At 38.0% G+C, this 20,375-nt stretch overlaps 1 protein-coding gene across 2 annotated transcripts in view; it reads right to left on the bottom strand.

Moving 5' to 3' along the window:
• Positions 1 to 20,375, bottom strand: part of LOC138743593 (circularly permutated Ras protein 1) — an 89,018-nt gene that overhangs the window by 65,513 nt on the left and 3,130 nt on the right. The window contains exon 2 of one of the 2 annotated variants that reach the window (XM_069899125.1): positions 2,506 to 2,607. The exons of the other annotated variant lie outside the window; for it this stretch is intronic. The gene's annotated coding sequence lies outside the window, so the exon portion shown is untranslated. The remainder of the gene's footprint in view (positions 1 to 2,505; positions 2,608 to 20,375) is intronic. 2 annotated transcript variants of the gene reach the window in all.

Here is a 20,375-nt window from a genome sequence, read left to right as displayed (position 1 = left end):
TTTGACCTGAAAATGTTACCCCTGTTTCTCTCTGCACAGATGGTGTCTGGCCTATCAAGTACCCACAACATTTTCTGTTTTATTTTAGATCTGGAGCATTTGTTTTTCTCTTCTAGACCACTGCACCGTTACTCAGTGCACTTGAACCCCGAAAGCTTTCTTGGCGCGAGCAAGGGACAGGAAGATACATTGCACTTTCATAGTTTGGCAATTTTATTCTTTGTACAAACATCCACCCTGCACATTGCTTCCCCATACATTTGCTACAATGTAGCTATGACTGGCCAGCAGCTGTAACCCCTGGATTGGAGTCAATGTCAATGTTGTAATCAAAGCCAACACCCCACTTCCCTCCCCCTCCCAAGTTGGGGGGGGGGGCAGCGTGTATTTAAAGGGGACCTCAAATTGAAAGTATAAAATATTTATTTATGTAGTCAGTACAGAAAGCACCAACTAAATGACCGCTTCACAGGGAAGGGGGAAGGGGCCATAAACTTTGAGCAGACTCTTAGAAGGCCATAGCCAAATCAAATGTTGAGAATGGCTGGTCTAAGTTACCAATGCAGAATTGCAAGAAGTGCTTGGTGGATGCTTTCTAGTCTGGATCCTCTACAGATCTAAACTTCAGGTACACCAGATTGATTCCATGTGACATGAAGAAGCAGGTCTATACATTTCTGTTTGAAAATGGAGACCAACATCAATACTGCTGTTATGTTCAAGGCTTGTGTTTTTGACCCAGCTAATGATCAAGCTGTTCTAATATGACAATGAATATAATCCACATTGACAATAGAACATTCCATCTGTGTTGCCCAGATTGTGACTTAGTCTTTTCTCTACAAAAGTTCTCTTGGTTCAAACAAATCAAGTAGTTAAGTGATAATAGAATTGTAGACACTAACAAGCTGAACAGTAATTATAATATTCTTATGTTCCATTCAATTGTTTACATCAATCCATCCATCCATCAAAACGCATATCAGAATGAATTATACCAGATTGGCAAAATTCTTGCTGAAATTGATAAATATGGACCAAACAGGCTTTGTGAAAAAGAGACAATCTATTGATAATGTAAGTATTCTGATTAGTAGAAATTCATTTAGCACAAAAGAGGAGTTATCTGAATGTCATTGTGGCATTAGATGCAGAAAAAGCATTTGATTGACTGGAGTGGGATTTTTTATTTAAAGTGCTGGAAAAATTTGGACTAGGTCAATTTTTTACCAATTGGATTGAAGCATTATACAATGAACCAAAAGCTAAAGTGGTAACTAATGGACACATTTCTACATCTTTTCAGTTGTCAAGATCTAGTAGTCAAGGATGTAAGGTATCACCAGTTCTATTCATTTTAGCTATAGAATCTCTTGCACAAGTAATTCATCAAGATACAGACATTAAGGGATTTAGGGTTAACCAGGAGGAATATAAAATTAATTTATTTGCTGATGATGCATTGATATATTTGACAGAACCAGTAAATTCATTACAGAAATTATACTCAAAACTGGAAGATTATGGGAAAGTTTTGGGTTATAAAATAAATTGGGATGAGTGAAATTATGCCCCTTACAAGAGGAGTCTATACTCAGTGTAAAAGAGATACCCTATTTAAATGGCTGACAAATGGGATAAAATACTGAGGAATATGTATGGATAATAACTTAAAAATTTATACAAATTGAATTATTTACTTTTACTCAAAAAGATTGATGCAGATTTAAACAGATGGATGGCCTTACCCATAACACTAGTGGAAAGAGTCAATTGTATTAAAATGAATATATTTCTGAAAGTACAATATCTCTTTCAATCATTACCCACACCATTAACTCAGTGGTTCTTTCAGGAGTTGAAAAATATATCAGAAAATTTCTTTGGAAAGTTAAGATGTTGAGGGTCTTTATAGAAAAATTAACTTGGAAATATGAACTGGGAGGCTTGAAACTCCCTAATTTAAAAAAATTATTATTGAGCGGCTCAAATGTTATTTCTTACTTTCTTTTTTGAGTAAAGGAGATAAACGTGTATGGTGAAAATAGAATTGGATAAAATAGAAGAGAGAATGGAAGAGGTCTTTATATTTAAATGGTATGTGAAATTACTAACTGGTGAGAGACAAACCCCTTTGCTAAAACATTTAATCAATATTTGGAATAAATCTTGATATTGAAATGGGGAGGGGCTTATCTCCAAAAATACCCCTGACTCATAATAAGTTTATACCTTGTACAGTGGGCAATTTAATTTTTAAAATTTGGTCTCGTAAAAGAATCAGAAATATTGAAGATTATTATGATAGGGGACAATTAATGTAATTGAAACAATTAAAAAATAATTATCTAATTCTTAACAACATAATCTTCTGCTATTTTCAAATAAGAGCATATCTAAGGGATAAATTGGGCCCAACAATGTTTCTACCAAATTGTAGTGATATAGAGACTCTGATTCAAAAGGGAAACACAGAGAAATTCACTTCAGCAAAGTATCACTTACTTCAAATCAAATAGGATTCATAAGTCCAGGCAGAGATGGGAATCAGACTTAATGTAAGAATAGATGAAGAAATCTGGTCTGAATTATGTCAGGATAGTATGACTAATAAGATAAATGTAAAATATAGATTAGTACAATATAATTTTTGCATCAATTATATCTCACAACCTAGGCCATCTATACAAATTAAACTATCAGCTATTTATGAAGAAATTACAAGATGACTTTGAACATTGGAAAGATTTACCACTAACACTGATAGGAAGGGTAAATTGCATTAAAATGAATATCTTCCCAAGGATTCAATACCTATTTCAATCATTACCAATTCCCTTAACAGAGAAATTCTTCAATGAACTGAAGAGAATAATAAGGAAATTCTTATGGAAAGGGGGGAAACCGAGGATAGCGCTAGATAAATTAACAGAATGGTACAAACAAGGTGGTTTGCAGCTACCAAACTTAAAAAAATTATTATACAACAGCACAATTAAGATATCTATCAGATTTTTATCAAACAAGGGAAAAACCAGATTGGACCATGACAGAGCTAGATAAAATAGGGGAGAAGGTACCAGAACATATACTTTATAAGTGGGATGAAAAACTGGTGCAACATAGAAGTTCACCAGTACTGCACCATCTGCTCAACATTTGGAAGAAGATTCACGTTGAAAGGAAAAAAAACAAATTACCAACTACCAAAATTATTATTGACACAAAATCAACTAATCCCTTTCACAATAGATAACCTTTCCCTTGGAGAATGGGAGAGAAAAGGAATTAAAAGAATAGAAAATTGTTTTTGGGGAAATAATTTATTATCATTTGAACAAATGAAGTACAAATACGGAATAACTCATGGTGCAATGTTTGCATACCATCAACTGAAAACCTACTTAAAGGACAAATTGGGAAGCAGACTGAGATTACCAGAAGGAAGCAGCTTTGAATATGTGATTACAGACACAATGATATTTAAAAGATTTATAACAAACATGTACATCAAGCTGCAAGAGAAAGAAAATGATGAAATAAGCTATAAACCCAAACACAAGTAGGTACAAGATCGAAACATAAAGATAAAAAATGAAATATGGGAAAAGCTATGCTCCGGAACTATGAGAAATATAATAAACACGAGGTTACGCATGATACAATATAACTGGTTATACAGGCTATATATCACGCCCCAAAAGTTAAATAAATGGGATCCAACAGTATCAGACAGATGTTTTCGCTGTAAGGAGGAAATGGGAACAACAGTACATGCAATTTGGGCATGTGAGAAAGTGAAAAAATTTTGGGAAGATCTAAATCAGATATTAAATAAAATCACAAAAAGCAAAATACCAAAAAATCCAGAGATCTTTCTTCCAAGTAATATAAGAAGTAAAGAATTAGGCCTTAAACTGGATGAAGCGCAAAAAAGATTTATTATGATAGCCTTAGCTGTAGCAAAAAAATGTATAATGTCAACTTGGAAATCAGAAGAGAGCCTGAGAGTACAGCAATGGTACATGGAAATGAATAAATGTATTCCATTTGAAAAAATAATATATAATTTAAAAAATAATGTTACATTATTTGAACAAATTTGGGAACCGTACATGGAACACAACAGAGAGGGCCTACCGTGGACCTCCACCCCCTAAAATGATAGAATGAGAAGACGAAATGAACTGATCCAGTGTGTAAAAGTAGATGACACAATTTTCTTGTTTATTTTCATTGTGTGATGACATTGTTTAATGGGTTTATTGTATTGTATATGTTGAACGTTTAATGGGTTTGGAGGGGGGTGGGAAGAAGGGAGGGGAGGGGGAAAAAAGTGGAGAAAATGACACTGTGTATATTCAAGAGGGAAATGTTTGTGTGTATTTTGATTAATGTGGTTCATAGAGTGAAAAAAATTATATCTCACACCATAGAAATTAAATAAATTAAATTTAGACTTAACAGACCAATGTTTTGGTGGTGAAGAGGTAGGAACTTTTTTACATTCAACCTGGTTATATTCTAAAGTGAGACCTTTTGGGTCGATCTAGGAAATTTCTAAAGAGCACATTACAGGAACTAAATTTCCACAAAACCCAGAATTATTTTTACTGGGTAAGACCTAAACTGCAACTATCTAAATATCAAATATAATTTGTTAAATATGCATTGGCAGTGGCTAGAAAATGTAGAGCAGTTGTATGGAAGACTGATTTACATCTAGGTGTGGCATGTTGAAACGCAGAAATACATAGTTGTATTCCCCTTGAGAAAATTACCTAAAACTTAAGAAATCAGTACAACATATTTTTACAAGTTTGGGGTTCAGAGTTAGTATTTTCAGATGTAAATCTTTAATTGTGTTCTGCCTTACCCTCGAGACCTGTGCTGATCTTCTCTAAAGAAAATTAAATGGAACATCAATTTATGATCCCTGTGAAGTGCGCCACACTTTTCAGCGACCCATTCTGCTTTCCTTTCTTTCTTTTCTTGCTTTTTATTTACATCTACTCTTTTCTTTGGGCATTTTTCTTGGGTGGGTGGGGGTTGGGATTTAACCATCATGGAGTAAATGCTGGATTTACATTTGTACTGAGTCATTTTTAATGTTGTAATTGACTGTAAATATGGTCAAAAATTTTAAATAAACTATTAAAAAAAGAATGAATTTTACCTAATATATTCCAGATTTAAGACTCTTAAGTCTAATAATCTCCCAATAGGATTGTGGGTCTTTCAGCTGGTTACTTTTTCAGTGTGGTTGCACAAAGAGGAAGTGTCTTGAAGCTTAGGAGACAGCAGGGAAGACCGTCAGAGCATTTCAATAGCAATGAAAGGTAACAGTAATGGCAAACTTGCTGGAAAAAGGATCGAGAGCAGACATATATATGCCAAGTTTCCCCGTACAGTATTGCAAGATTTGGGACCTTTTAAAAAATTAAGGTGCGATTGTAAATTCACACCTTTGTCTTTTGTTTAAAGACAAAAGAAATGTTGATTCAGAAAGTTTGAAGATTGTTAGCAGTGGTTAGAGGGGCAATAATCTTAGCTGGAGTAATGTACCAGGAGATTGCAGCCACAACCTCAAAATTTCACACCAGGCTCATTTTGACATCAGCTTGCAGAGCAATGTCTGATTGCTGGTTAATGACTGACCTCATGGAAGTGGAGGCTACATTGCAGAATAGAATAAAGTTTGAACAGGATTTGAAATCTATAAACATGTTACGAGTCCAGAGGACCCCAAAACCCATCAGCAATAGAAATTCACCAAGACAAATGGTGACTTTAACAAAAGCTACTTTTCATTATCTTTAAACATGAAAACAGGATCAAACTCTAACTTATTACTATTAACTTAACCTAACTTAACACCCTTGTAATTCTAAGCGCATGTATATGTAATCTGTAGATGTTCAGGAAAGTTCTCTGTTTCACAGTCCAATCTCACTTCTCCAAGTTCACTGATATCAGGCAATTCTTATACTATGCACAGAATTTAACATTTATGAATTTTAACACTCAGGAAGGTTCTCGTTGGTTTGAGAGAGAGATATTGGTTGCTCGTTGGACATAGACACAAACTGATTTCCTCCAATCAGTCACTCAGTGTCTTGCTGAAGAAACTTGCCCTATCATGGATTTTCCAAATGATAACCTCTTCTTCCGGGTCACCACAGAGTTCCTCTTGTCTCCCTTATTTTAGGAGAACCATTCTAGAAAGCCATTTCCTCTTGTAAGGACTACAAGGGGTTTTAATAGGCTGAATTCAGAACTCACAACCCATTTTCAAAATGGGGTTTTCAACAAGCTTCTAGCTTGGCATGGGCACCCTCCAAAAGCTACTGCAGAATTGGTTTCCCTCTCTCTCTTCTCTCTCTCTCTCTCTCTCACAAAGAGAAATCCTGCTTGTCTTTTTTCTCTCTGCTTGTAAAACCCAGTCTTTGTAAGATCTTTATCAGCATGAGCCTGGGCTTCAATCCATTTGGACCTGCTTCTGAAGTTCTTTCCCCCAAAGTAGTTTCATTGTCTTTGCAAAGGCACTTGTGCCTCAATGTCTCACCTTCAGCAAAGGTCTTGCATTTTAAATGAGATCTCTTTTGTGAAGTGTTACTCTGTTGGTGAAGTGACCTACACACTAAACCCCCACAGTCTATCGCTTTTAAAGGCATATTTATATAATATATATAAAATATACCCCATAACAAACTCCTCTCATGCATTATTTAATATTTGAAGCAAAACAAACATTAAAAAGATTAAAGGTACAGAGAGAGAGAGAGAGAGAGAGAGAGAGAGAGAGAGAGAGAGAGAGAAGGAGAGAGAGGAAGAGTGAGAAGGAATGCTTGAAAGAGACAAAGATAAAAAATGTCAAAGGTCACAGGATATTTGAAAAATAAATTGAGATAAAATAGAGACTGAAAAAGACACAAAATATAGAGAAAAAACAAGTTTGATGATATTGTCACATGTACAAGAAGAAAGTTTGTTTAGTGAGTATTCCCAGCTGAACATCCCATATGTAGTACAGCAAGTAAGGCATTCAGAAGTGCAGACAGACAGGAAGAGACCAGGAGTGCACCTCATGGGCTCACTCAGAGTGGTGGGCGGGTAGGCCCATGAGATGCTGGACCAGCCCTGAAGTAAATTTCATATTGCTAAATAAATTGGTTTACTATAATTTTTATTTTGTGAGATACATACGCTTGTTTATAGTGTTAGCTTCGTTGTTGTTTTAAATTTGCAGTAGACTTAATACCAAGAAAGAGGTGTGTGCTCATTATATATATGTGCGTGTGTTGTGTGGGGGTGGGGGATGCGCTAGGGATGTGGCCTGGGAGCCAAGGGGGCAGCAGCCTGAAAAGGTTTGGGAACCACTGATGTAGAGGGAGTATACCGGGGGGCGGGGGGGGGGGGGGGGGGGGGCTGAGAACACAGCCTTGCAGGGCCCTGGAGTTGAGGATGAGTGTGGAGCTCTCACTAATCCTCACTGATAAATCCATTTTAGTTGGTGTGGGCGAGTTGGGCTGAAGGGTATTTAAACTATTCACTTAGATAACAGAGTAGAATGCCATCATCCAAGCTTGTTGATGATATGAATAGTGCTGGGACAGGAAGAAAAATAAGCTTAAAGCACTTAATTGATAGATTAAGCAATAGGCAAAATCAATGCAGGCAAACATAAATACCATTCATTTTATAATATACTGGAGCATTTCTAACAGCTTGTAAAAGTATGATGCCCAGTCCATATACATTAAAATGCAGCAAACAGTCAGACCGAGCAAAACAAAAATTCTGAGGAAATGTCCACTTTTAGAAGTTTAAAGCAGCTGGTGGGTTGTGATGCTGTGGGCTGTGCAAAGGCCAGGTTAGACCACAGCTGAAGTGCTTTCTAGAAGGAACTGCTGTAGCATAATAGATTCACTTGAATGTTATCTATTTCCAAAAAGGTTTGATTATGCGGAAAGCTTACACAAGATAATCAATTCTCTGGAATGTTGAAAAATGAAATGATTTGATTAACATTTTAGAGTTTGGAAAGTCACTGTTAGGCCAGAGAACAAAAAAAATTCTCAAGCTAGGAATGGCAACACTCTAACTTCACAAGTGAGTCATTTATGAGAACAATTGGAAAGGACATGGCTGTTGGGGCCCTTACCATATCTGTTCCACTTCCTGTACTTCTGCTCTCACTTGTCCTCAACAATCTCCACATTCATTGGATTATACGTGGTAAATTTCTGACAGTTCCCATATCATACCACCAATAGGCAATTTATTCCCTTTCCTTTAGGATTCTGATGGAATTGTTTCCTCCCTAAAGCTCAGGTTCACTCTGTTTTGGACTGTCCTGCACAACATCCTTGCTCTAGTATTTCAATCAAAAAAGATAAGTATCCACATGCCATTTTAAATAATATTAATCACAGATTAATCACAAAGATTAGCGTATACAGAGCCATTGTCATACCCACACTCCTGTTTGGCTCCGAATCATGGGTCCTTTACCGGCATCACCTATGGCTCCTAGAACGTTTCCACCAGCGTTGACTCCGCTCCATCCTCAACATTCATTGGAGCGACTTCATCTCCAACATCGAAGTACTCGAGATGGCAGAGGCTGACAGCATCGAATCCACGCTGATGAAGATCAAACTGCGCTAGGTAGGTCACGTCTCCATAATGGAGGAACATCGCCTTCCCAAGATCGTGTTATATGGTGAGCTCTCCACTGGCCACTGAGACAGAGGTGCACCAAAGAAGAGGTACAAGGGCTGCCTAAAGAAATCTCTTGGAGCCTGCCACATTGACCACCGCCAGTGGGCTGATATCGCCTCAAACCGTGCATCTTGGCGCCTCACAGTTCGGTGGGCAGCAACCTCCTTTGAAGAAGACCGCAGAGCCCACCTCACTGTCAAAAGACAAAGGAGGAAAAACCCAACACCCAACCCCAACCAACCAATTTTCCCTTGCAACCACTGCAACCGTGTCTGCCTGTCCCTCATCGGACTTGTCAGCCACATACGAGCCTGCAGCTGACGTGGACATTACCCCTCCATAAATCTTTGTCCACGAAGCCAAGCCAAAGAAAGAAAAGAATCACAGAAAGTAGGTCATTCATCCCATTAATTCAACACTGACTCTATATGTACAAACATTACAGCTAGTCTCACCCTGTGCCCTACAAATACTTTCCTTTTTAAGTTTTTCCTCACTCCCTTTTAAATGCTCCAGTTGAATCTTGCTTTACTACTTCCCATATTGTATCTAGACCTCTTTCCCTTACCAATCACCTTTTACCAATGAGAACAGTTCATTTCTACTCACTTTGTCGATATCCATAATGATTTCAATGACCTCAATTAGATCCCCACACAGATCCATTTTGCCCACAGATCTTAAAATTTCCCTAACCCCAGATCATGTCTGGTTGATTAAGCATTTTCCCAACTTGCCCTATCAACAAATTGTGCACATTTCCCCCAGGACCAATTGTGTATTTGGCCTTTCATTAACATTGTTCCTCTCATCCTTTCAACCAACTTTTACATTTCTCAACAATATATTTCATTTGGCACTTTTCCATGAATTTGTTCTACATCTTTTTGACTCATTATTATTTCAAAAATCCATGAATTATGTTCATTTTATGTCACCAGCAAATTTGTAAATTATGTCTTTGACATCCATTAATATATGTTTAGCCAAGTGGTGGTACTACTAGACCCTCAGTGCTATTCTAGTAATAACTTGGGTGTAAAAGACATAATAGGAGCTCCACCGAACGTTGGGTAGCACGGTTAGCGCAGCAGTTAGAGCAACACTATTACACCGCCAGCAACTTGGGTTCAAATCTGTCACCATCAGTAGTTTGTAGTTTGTACATTCTACAGGGGTTTCCTCTGTGTGCTCATGAAGTGTCCCACACTTCAAAATGTATGGAGAGTTTTTTTTTCTTATTTTCATTTTCAATCAACAAATAAAATCAAAGAAACATCACAGATATATACAATAATGTACCAAAACCAAACTACATGTTGATATACAAAGAAAGAAGAATCAACACATTATCACAATTATCAAATTCTGCACTAGTGTTTATAAAGACAAAATTACACACCGTGCCGATCCTTAAAAAATAGTAAGAAACAGAAAAAAGAAAAGAGGAAAAAAAAGAAAGACCCCTCTCCCCCAAAGGAAAAGGAAAAAAAAAGGAGGTAATTCTCCCATATGATGTGACAAAATCATCTGTTTTCCAAAAGCATTCATTATATACAGATGAAACATTGCGTGATTCATCCAGTTTACTTCCTCCCTTAAGGGATAAATGTCTTGATATAGACATTGCCAGAAATCATCAAAAGTTAACCCCCATATATCTTAAATACAGGTTCCATATTCTTAAAAACATGTTGTAACAATTTCTGAGGTTGTAAGTCATCGTCTCCAGGGGAACACAACTATGCATTTCTGACTTCCAGTGGGTCAGACTCAGTTGGGAATCCGATTTCCAAGTAATGGCTATGGATTTCCTGGTCGTAGCTCAAGCGATTTTAACAAATTTCAGTTGATATTCGACAAGCTCATTTTAGGTCTTATATCTGCTAATTTCCCCAGTAAAAGCAATTCTGGCACCTGAGGGTATTGAATTCTGGTAATTTGTTGAAGGAAATTCCCCAAATCTTCCCAGAAGGATCTCACCTTAGGGCATGACCAGGTCAAATGCAAAAAGGTCCCTATATCTTGACTGCATCAAAAACATAAATTGGATAATTCAAATTTCAATTTATTTAAATTTTGCAGAGTTATATTGCACCAGCCTATACTTTATATTAATTGTGTTGCTCATGCTGTCCTGACATTGGTCAAATAAATGTCTGGAGGTTGTAGGTTAATTGGAGTATTTGTACAGCATGGATCTATGGGACAGAAAGGCCTGTTACTGTGCTATATGTCTAAAAAAAAATCCCACTCCAGTTTAAGAACAACCTTGCAACATTGCTGTCTCTTTCCTGTAACTTTGCCAATTTTTATTAGTGCTTCTCAGCCCCTTTTATTTCATGGGGATTAACTTGATGTCAAATAAATGAAATTTTATTAAGTACCTTTTTGAACCCAGAATATTACACATCACCGCATGTGATCAGCCATGATCTGTAAAATGGCGGTGCTGGCTCGACGGGCCGAAGGGCCTACTCCAGCTCCTATTGTCTATTTTAATCATCAACCCTCCCTGTTACACACCATATATAATTAGTTTGGTATTATTTGCCATCATGTTAGCTATATTGAATTGATCCATATTTGTACAATTGATTTTACCCATAAACACTGAGTTTATTCCTACTCCCTTTTTTGAAAAAAGGATGTAATATTTGCAATTTCCTGGTCTTTGGGCAGTTTCCCTGAATTCGTATTTGAAAGTTGAACATTTGAGAAGAGTAGTTTATGTGTGCACTTCATCATGAGGTGGGAGTGACTGCCCATGATATCAAGCAGCAATTGATTGAGAAGGGAGAAATTGGTCAGTGGGTGTTAAGAAGAAAAAACTCCAGTCAGACCTTACACACCGGAAGGTGGATAGAGTTGTTGCAGGTCAACATCCTATTGCCAGATTTTTGCCGGAGTTCCTTAGGGCAGTGTCTTGGACTGAAACATGTCATCAATGCTTTCTTCCATCATAAAGTCAGAACGTGTTCACTAATGCAAAATATTCAATTCAATTTGCAGTTCTTCAACAGATTGTGAGGTTCAGTCTGTCATGCAGAAAGACTGAGATAACATTTAGGCATACACTTAACCATGGCAAATAACGTGTGTGCCCAGGAGTGGCAATGAGAGCCAACCACCGACCCTTAACTTAATGGCATTATCTTCATGGAGTTACCATTGATCAGACTTATAAATACCATGACTACAAGAGCAGACAAAGATTGGGATGATCCAGTCAATGATTTACCTCTTCACACCTCAAAAACTGTCCATCACCTAAAAGGCACAAATTAAGAGCATGATGGAATATTTTTTCATTTGCTGAATAAATGCAGCTCCAAAAACACGCAAGAAACTCAGCAGCATCCAAGATACTGCCATGCACCATTCTAAACATTAATTCCCTCCACCACAAGTTTACTATTGCTGATTATACCAAGTTAATTGACTCCAGCAGTATATCCCAAATTTATAAGTTCGCTTTCAGGTTTCACGCTGTCTGAACTGAAAATGAACCATTGAACAATTACAGCACAGAAGCAGGCCATCTCGGCACTTCTCGGTGCCAAACCTTTATTTTCCTAGTCCCTGCCCATAGCCCTCCATACCTCTCCCTTCAAATTCTTCTTAAATGTTAAAATTGAGGCCACATTTACCATTTCAGCCAGAAGCTCATCCCACACTCCCACCACTCTCTGTGTGAAAAAGTTCCCCCTAAACTTTTCGCCTTTCTCCCTTAACCGATGTCCTCTGGTTTGTGTCTCACTTGCCATCAGTGGAAAAAACCTATCTACATTTACTCTGTATATCCCCGTCATAATCTTAAATACCACTTTCAAATCTCCCCTCATTTTTCTACACTACAGGGAATAAAGTCCTTACCTGTTTAACCTTTTCCTGTAACTTAGTTCTTGAAGTCCAGGCAACATCCTAGTAAATCTTCTTTGCACTCTTTTCATCTTATTGATATCTTTCCTGTCGCCATGGGATGAAAACTGCACACAATACTCCAAATTTGTTCTCACCAAAGTCTCATACAACTTTAACATAACACCCCAACTCCTATACTCAGTACTTTGATTTATGAAAGCCAATATGCCAAAAGCTCTCTTTACAACCCTCTCCACCTTTGTCACCACTTTCAGGGAATTATGTATCTGTATTCCCAGATCGCTCTATTCTGCCGCACTCCTCAGTGCCCGACCATTTACCGTGTATGTCCTTTAGGTTTGTCCTTTCAAAATGCAACATCTCACACTTGTCTGCATTAAATTCCATCTACCATTTTTCAGTCCATTTTACCATCTGGTCCAGATCCTTCTGCAAGCTTTGAAAGCCTTCTTTGCTATCCATAACACCTCTAATCTTTCTGTCAACTGCACACTTACCACATATTCATCCAGATCATTGATATAGATGACAAACTACAATGGTACCAGTACCAAGCTCTGAGGCACATCACAAGTCACAGGCCTCCAATCTGAGAAGTAATCTTCCACAACTACTCTTTGGCTTCTCCCGCCCAGCCATCATCGAATCGAGTTCACTATTTCACTATGAATACCCAATGTCTAAACCTTCCTGAAAACCTCCCATCAAGGACCTTGTCAAAGGCCTTACTAATGTCCATGTAGACAACATCCACAACCTTTCCTTTGTCAACTTTCCTGGTAACCTCCTCAAAAAGTTCTTTAAGATTGGTTAATCACAACCTAACAAACACAAAGCCATGTTGACTATTCCTAATCAGTCCCTGGCTATCCAAACAATTTGTATATCTCTTATATTTGTGTATCTCTTAGAACACCTTCCAATAATATACTTACCACTGACATCAGGCTCACTGTACTATAATTTTCAGGGTTACTTTTGGAGCCTTTTTTACCCTCCAATCATCTGATACCACACCCATGGCTAGGGACATTTTAAATATTTCTGCCAGAATCCCTGCAATTTCTACTCTTGCCTCCCTCAAGGTCTGAGGGAGTATTTTGTCAGGCCCTGGGGACTTATCCACCCTTATTCTCTTTAAGACAGCAAGCACTTTCTCCTCTTTAATCTGTATCAGTTCCACAACCTCACTACCTGTTTTACTTATTTTCCATGACTCTGTGCCTATTTCCTGAGGGAATACAGTTATAAAAAACAATTAAGATCTCCTCCATCCCTTTTGGCTCCATACAAAGCCAACTTTTGTCCCTTACTATCCTTTTGCTTTTAATATACCTGTAGAAACCCTTAGAATTTTCCCTCACATTGTCTGCCAAAGCAACCTCATGTCTTCTTCCTGATTTCTTTCTTGAGGTTTTTATTGCATTTTTTATACTCCTCAAGTACCTAATTTGCTCCATGTTGCCTATACCTGCAAGACACCTCTCTCTTCTTCCAAACCAGATCCCCAATATCCCTCAAAAATCAAGGTTCCCTGTACCTTCTAACCTTGCCTTTAATCCTGATAGGAACATACAAACTCTGCTCTCAAAATTTCACCTTTGAAGGTTCTCCACTTCCCTTGCACATCCTTACCAGAAAACAACTTATCCCAATCCACACATTCTAGATCCTTTCTCATTTCCTCATAAATGAACTTTTTTCCAATTTAGAATCTCAACCCGAAGCCCTGACTTATCCTTTCCCATAATTAACTTGAAACTAATGGCATTATGATCACTGGACTCAAAATGTTCCCCTACACCTGTCCTGTCTTGTTCTCTAATATGAGATCCAGTGTTGCACTCTCTATATATATTGATTTAGAAAACTTTCCTAAACACATTTAACAAACTCCAGGTCAGCCAGCCCTTTTAGAGTTTGGGAGACCCAGTCAATATGTGGAAAGTTAAAATCTCCTACTATCACAACTTTATGCATCCTGCAGCTGTCTGCTATCTCTCTATAGATTTGCACCTCCAATTCTTACTGACTTTTGTGCGGTCTATAATACAACCCCATGAGTGTTGTCATACCTTTTCCGATCCTCAGCTCCACTCATTTAACCTCAGTAGATGTGCCCTCTGGTCTGTTCTGCCTGAGCACAGCTGTGATATTTTCCCTGACGACCAATGCCACTCCTCCCTCTTTCATCCCCCCTGTTCTATCATGCCTAAAGTAATGGAAGCCTGGAACATTGAGCTGCCAGTCCTGCCCCTCCTGCAACCAAGTTTCACTGATGGCCACATTGTCATAATTCACGCTCTAAGCTCGTCTGCCTTTCCTACACTCTTCACTGTTCCTAAATCCTTTAACTATCTTCCCAACAACACTGTGGGAGTACGTTCACTGGAAAATTGTAATGTTTTAAGAAGGCTGCTCACCACCACTTCTTCAAGCACAATCATTGCTGGCGCCATCAACAATGCCCACAATCCAAAATACGAATAAATAAAATAAAACCCTCTGATGTAAATCAATTGCTAGATAATTCTTTAAATCTCCAAACACATACTGTATCACATTCTCTAAAGTAAAGTCTAACATTTCAAAAGGAGGATCGTTCTCACCAAAGAAGTTACACCTTGGTCCCCATCACAGACAAATGTCCAAAGATTGGAAGCATATCAGTGACTTGTACAATGCAAACTCTAAATTTAATTTTGTTGAGGTATTTTTGCAGCATTCAGTATAGTTGTGTTGCACAAAAATTAATTAAAACTCAGCTAAGAGATGGTGATACACCTGAATTATATTTGTACCTATGCTTTTAATTTGCTAATGAACAATCCATCAACTTTGTGATGATGTCAGTTATTTTATGATGAATGTTATTACGTAGGTCTTACTTAATGTGTAGCTAAATCTGATTCATCTGTGATGACTCGAGCAAGAAGGATTTAATTATACCTCGCAATATCTAACTACCTTCCACCTTTATACAGTTAGTGTTCACAAAGAGTTATATAATTTTGCCTTTGGGGCAGTCCAAATTATATTAAGTATCTTCTAAACCTGACTGGTAGCTTCAAATCAAGTTTCAAAGAGTAAAAAATATTCGCCTGATATCTTGGACTGAAATTGATTACTTGTTAAGATATAGATTAAAAACCCTAGGCTTTCCAAATGTAATGTCAATAGTGGAGTATTTCGTTAACATTGGTTACGAACAGAATTACAACTAGAAAACTTAGGCTAATAATTCTTTATTATTTTATAAATTTTAACATTCTTCCATTGTAAACTCTACTGCATGTCATCTTAGGGTGCTTAACATTGTGGGTAGAGACATCCGCAGGAACTGAAATCTACTGAATTTTGTGGGGGAACATGCCTTTAATGCTATGACTAAATGTGTGCATGTGTCCAAAAACTCAGCTTTCTTTTGTTGTTTATTGGGGCCATGATTGCCCCACTTACACACATGCCCATGTGTCAGATTTACAACAGTGTACCATACAATTGTTTGAGCTGTTCAAAAGGGTTGTAATGGCAGCATTCTCATTGGTGCGGATGTGGGAGAGTGGGGAGTGAAGTCACAGAACTGCTCTGCAGGGTTTTACCGATTGGTCCTGAAGCCGATGGCTCAGTTCAGGCTTTGAACAACTTGTTAGAGGAGCCAACGGTGTTTTTTTAAATATCTTGTATCCACGGAAGTCTGTCCCCAAAATGGTGCACCTGTGCTAGGCAGCATGGGCTTGCAGACTCCTGGGGAGCAACTGGCTGGCGCAGGGCACCAGAAATGTGGGAACATCCCAGTTGAGAAGCCTGGGAGATGATCTATAGGGATGGTGACCACGGCAGTGAACCAGTGAGGGGCTCAGTGGCTGAAGGACCCACGCAGGCTGTGGGCTGTTGAGGACAAGGTCGAAGGACCCACATAGGCTGCTGGCGACTGGCCCATGGGAACCAGATATCAGAACTGGGATTCGAGAGGGTGTTGAGGGCAAGAAGGGTCCCTGAAAGCTTCTTGACTGTATTGGATGCTTGGATCTCGAACATGGGTTGTCAATGGATTGACAAAAGTCTATAAGTACTTCTGAATGGACTCTCTTTTGGTTCTCTTTCTCTTATTATTGGGGTGCCGGGCAATGGTGAATTTGTATTTACGGCAGGCAAAAATTTACATACATCATGTATATTATATTTTTTGTATTATTATATAAAAATAAAAGGAAATGAAACTTGGTCATTTACATTCCACGGCCTGAATTCAGGGGCAAGATATAGTGGAATTGTTATATGCAATATCTGATGTGGATCTGGGGCCAGTGAAAGAGCAACTGAAATAATTAATGCAATTATCCATTTAAGATCTCACCAGATAATTTGGGTCATAGATTTACTCATGTCTCCTCTCCATTAAACTTAGATTGGAAAGGAAAATTCATAGAGAAACAGACACCAAGCAGAGATTGGGAAACAGGCAAGAACAGAATATGTCCTGGATGTCTGCTCTTTCAGAGTGAACAAGTGGTGGATAGTCTTAGTTTACATTTCATGGTTAAATCTTATAGTTATGCCATCTTAGCCTTGCTAAAAAAAAAAACTAGAAACAGGTTAAGTCAGCATCAGAAGTGGAAAGTGCAAAAACAATTGTGTTTGGAGTTACAGAAATAACCGAGGAACCTCTCACCTATCACTTTACAATGTAGATATGAAGATCTTGTCTAAATATTGGCCCATTGACTGGAGAATATTTTATCATTAATTATTTCTGAAGATCAAACTAGTTTCATTCAAAACCATTATTCTTATTTTAATATTCACTGTTTATTGAATATTTTATATTTACCTCCCACTCCTAACCCTAAATGTATTCTTTCTTTAGATGCAGAGAATGCTTTTGATTGGGTGAAATCGGGTTATTTATTTGCTACTCTGGAAAAATTTAATTCTTATATTTATGTCTTTCTCTCTCAATTCCCACTAATCTATAAAAGTCAAAACCTTTTCATCTTCAGCGGTGTAGTCCCTTATGTCCATTACTTTTTGACTTGGAACATTTAGTGATTTGGTCTTTGTGAAAATAGAGATCTTACTGGGGTCCTTAGGAATGACAATGAACATATGGTTTCCTTATATGCAGATGATCTTTTGCTTTTTGCTTCTAATCCAGAGGTTTCTTTACCAACTATACTGGCTTTGCTTTCCCATCTTAGTCAGTTTTCGGGTGTAAGTTGAATCCGCATAAAAGTGAACTTATTTAGTTTTATATCATTTTTCTCATTTTCCTTTTAAGATTTATTTATCTCAGTATTACAATTACCAAAAGGAAGAAACCTCTCACCAATAATTCTGTTTGTTTCCACATATTCTCTCAACACAACTTTTCTGAAAAAAAAAAGCCTCCTACGGTCACTCAAGATTGAGGCTGTTTATTGAGAGATTTGCCTGTCAATTTTTAAGCCAAGTTTCGACAAGCTTCCAGAAAGCTCAGAAATTAGTTAATGTTACAACCTCCCACCTACTCTTAAGGAGTGATTGTTGCATTGAAAATTCCACCCACCTCTCCCAGGTGGGCTTTCCCATATGCAGACTGGAGCATTCGGTTTATTTACGGGGGACTGGTGTTGCATTTCCAATGTACCTTTTATTTTTAGCGCATTTAATCTCCCTCCTCTGCACATCCACCAGGGTTGGAGTGAATGAAGAGAATATATATATATATATATAAAGAGAGAGAGAGAGAGAGAGATATATATATCTATATATATAGATATATATGTATAAAATACTGAGAAACAGAAGTAGAATGAGGGGCAGTCAGAAAAAAACTATGAAATGGAAAAAAAAGACAGAAATGACGAACGAGGAAACTCCCAGAATAATGTGGAAATGGAGAAGAGAAGAGATAGGAATGATTATAATACAAGCAGCAAGATACTAATAGAGGGAGACGGAGACTATGACTGTGGACAACGCGTTAAACTAAATTGTAGGGGGGTGTGTTCAACAGATAAGAGAGGGATGGAAAAACTAAAAGAGTGTGAATGAAGTAAAAGGAAAAGTTAAAAAAAATAAAACTAAGAGAGGATAAAAGTCATGCAAAAGAAGCAAAGATGACCAGAATTTAAAAACACAATGGGAATAAGGTCACTTTATCTGAATGCCTGTAGTATTCGAAACAAGGTCAGTGAACTTGTGGCACAAATCCGTACAAAGGGGTATGATTTAGTGGCCAATTCAGAGATGTGGTTGCAGGATGTGGTCCCCCATTCAATCATCCTCGTTATCCATTCCACAAAAAATGCAAATCTTCATCATGATGCCCCTGGCTCGTTGCCACCGGCTCCCAGCGTCCACCGCGCATACATCACCCCAGAAATAGTGCGACGCTGACTCTGGCCACGCCCACACTACTGCTGGCTTCTCCCACGCAGGCACAAATGCAGTAAGTAGAGACCAGGTAGCAGGTGCCTACCCTTCACTGAGTCGACATTGAAGCCAAGGGGTTCGGATCCCCTTACCCCCCGACTAATGGTTAATCCACCACTGCGTGTGTTATGTCTGGTTGTGTGTCTGCACGTTTTTGCACTGTGGATTCTGAACACTGTTTTGTTGAGACTTCGTGTACGGTGCAATCAGGTGATAATAAACTTAACTGACTTGTTATAACAGTACCTGCATGCTGATTGTTAATGCCAAGAGAGTTTGTTAGTAAGACCCATTTTCCACAGTTAATTTAAAATCCATATAGAAATATTTTTAAATAATTTGAACAGCATAGATTGAAGTTAATTATTAAAACTGTATATAGTTATTGTTTCAATAATTGGAATGAAAACATGTAATTTAACATAGCAAATGCACCTTCCCATCCATGTGTTATTTACATTATTACAGCTCCTTTCATTTGCTCTTTTGAAGGAAATAAATAATGCATAAGAGAAAGATGGTACAATATAAGAACACATTTACTGTTTATCAGGTCTTGATAATTGCATGTGTTTTTACTAAGCACTAGTCCAAATTTGCATGTTCTCAGCAATGGTTTTAGCTGTCCCTTTGTGTTGGATATATATGCACACATTATCCTTTATCGTCTGCAATCTTTGTGGCATCGAGTGTAATTTTTTTTATTTTTAAAATTTAGATATACAGCACTGTAACAGGCAAATTCAGCCCTACACGTCCGTGCTGCCCAATTTACACCCCGTTAATCTATACCTCAGTATGTTTTTTTTTGAAGAGTGAGAGGAAACTGGAGGACCCCCCCCCCCCCCCCCCGGAACCCACGTCCAGTCCCGATTGCTGGCACTGTAAAGGGGTTATGAAACTGAGTTCTTGTTAAATGCACATTTTTAGCCAAGTTCCTCATTTGGAAGGCAGGGGGAAGAGGAAAAGGGAAGAGGGAGAAGAGGCACCATTCATTTGTCACTTTTTCCATTAAAATTGATCATTAGGTCAACCTTTCCTGTGGAAAATCTGCCTATAAATTGCCAGAATCATTATTCTGCCAAGTTCTGGAAATGTATGCTGAAACTTATGCACGTAAATGTGGTTTGAAACTAAAATTTTAAGATGTTTTACCAATGTGGGAATGATGTGCGGAATTGGAATGGTTGCATAGTTAGATGTTCTGGAGGTGACCTGTGGGCTGTATAAATAAACTAATTCAAGATCACATGGATTGATCTGCTGGGCGTTGGAAAGTATGAAGCGAGCTTTAAGTTGAAAGTGGCCAAGAAACCAACAGCTGCGCTGCAGCAAGAAAATTCGAGGTG

Source organism: Narcine bancroftii, chromosome 1 (assembly GCF_036971445.1).
Source record: "Narcine bancroftii isolate sNarBan1 chromosome 1, sNarBan1.hap1, whole genome shotgun sequence".
NCBI lineage: Eukaryota > Metazoa > Chordata > Chondrichthyes > Torpediniformes > Narcinidae > Narcine > Narcine bancroftii.
Note: the sequence above shows the minus strand (reverse complement) of the source record. Positions and strands in the feature narration are given on the sequence as shown.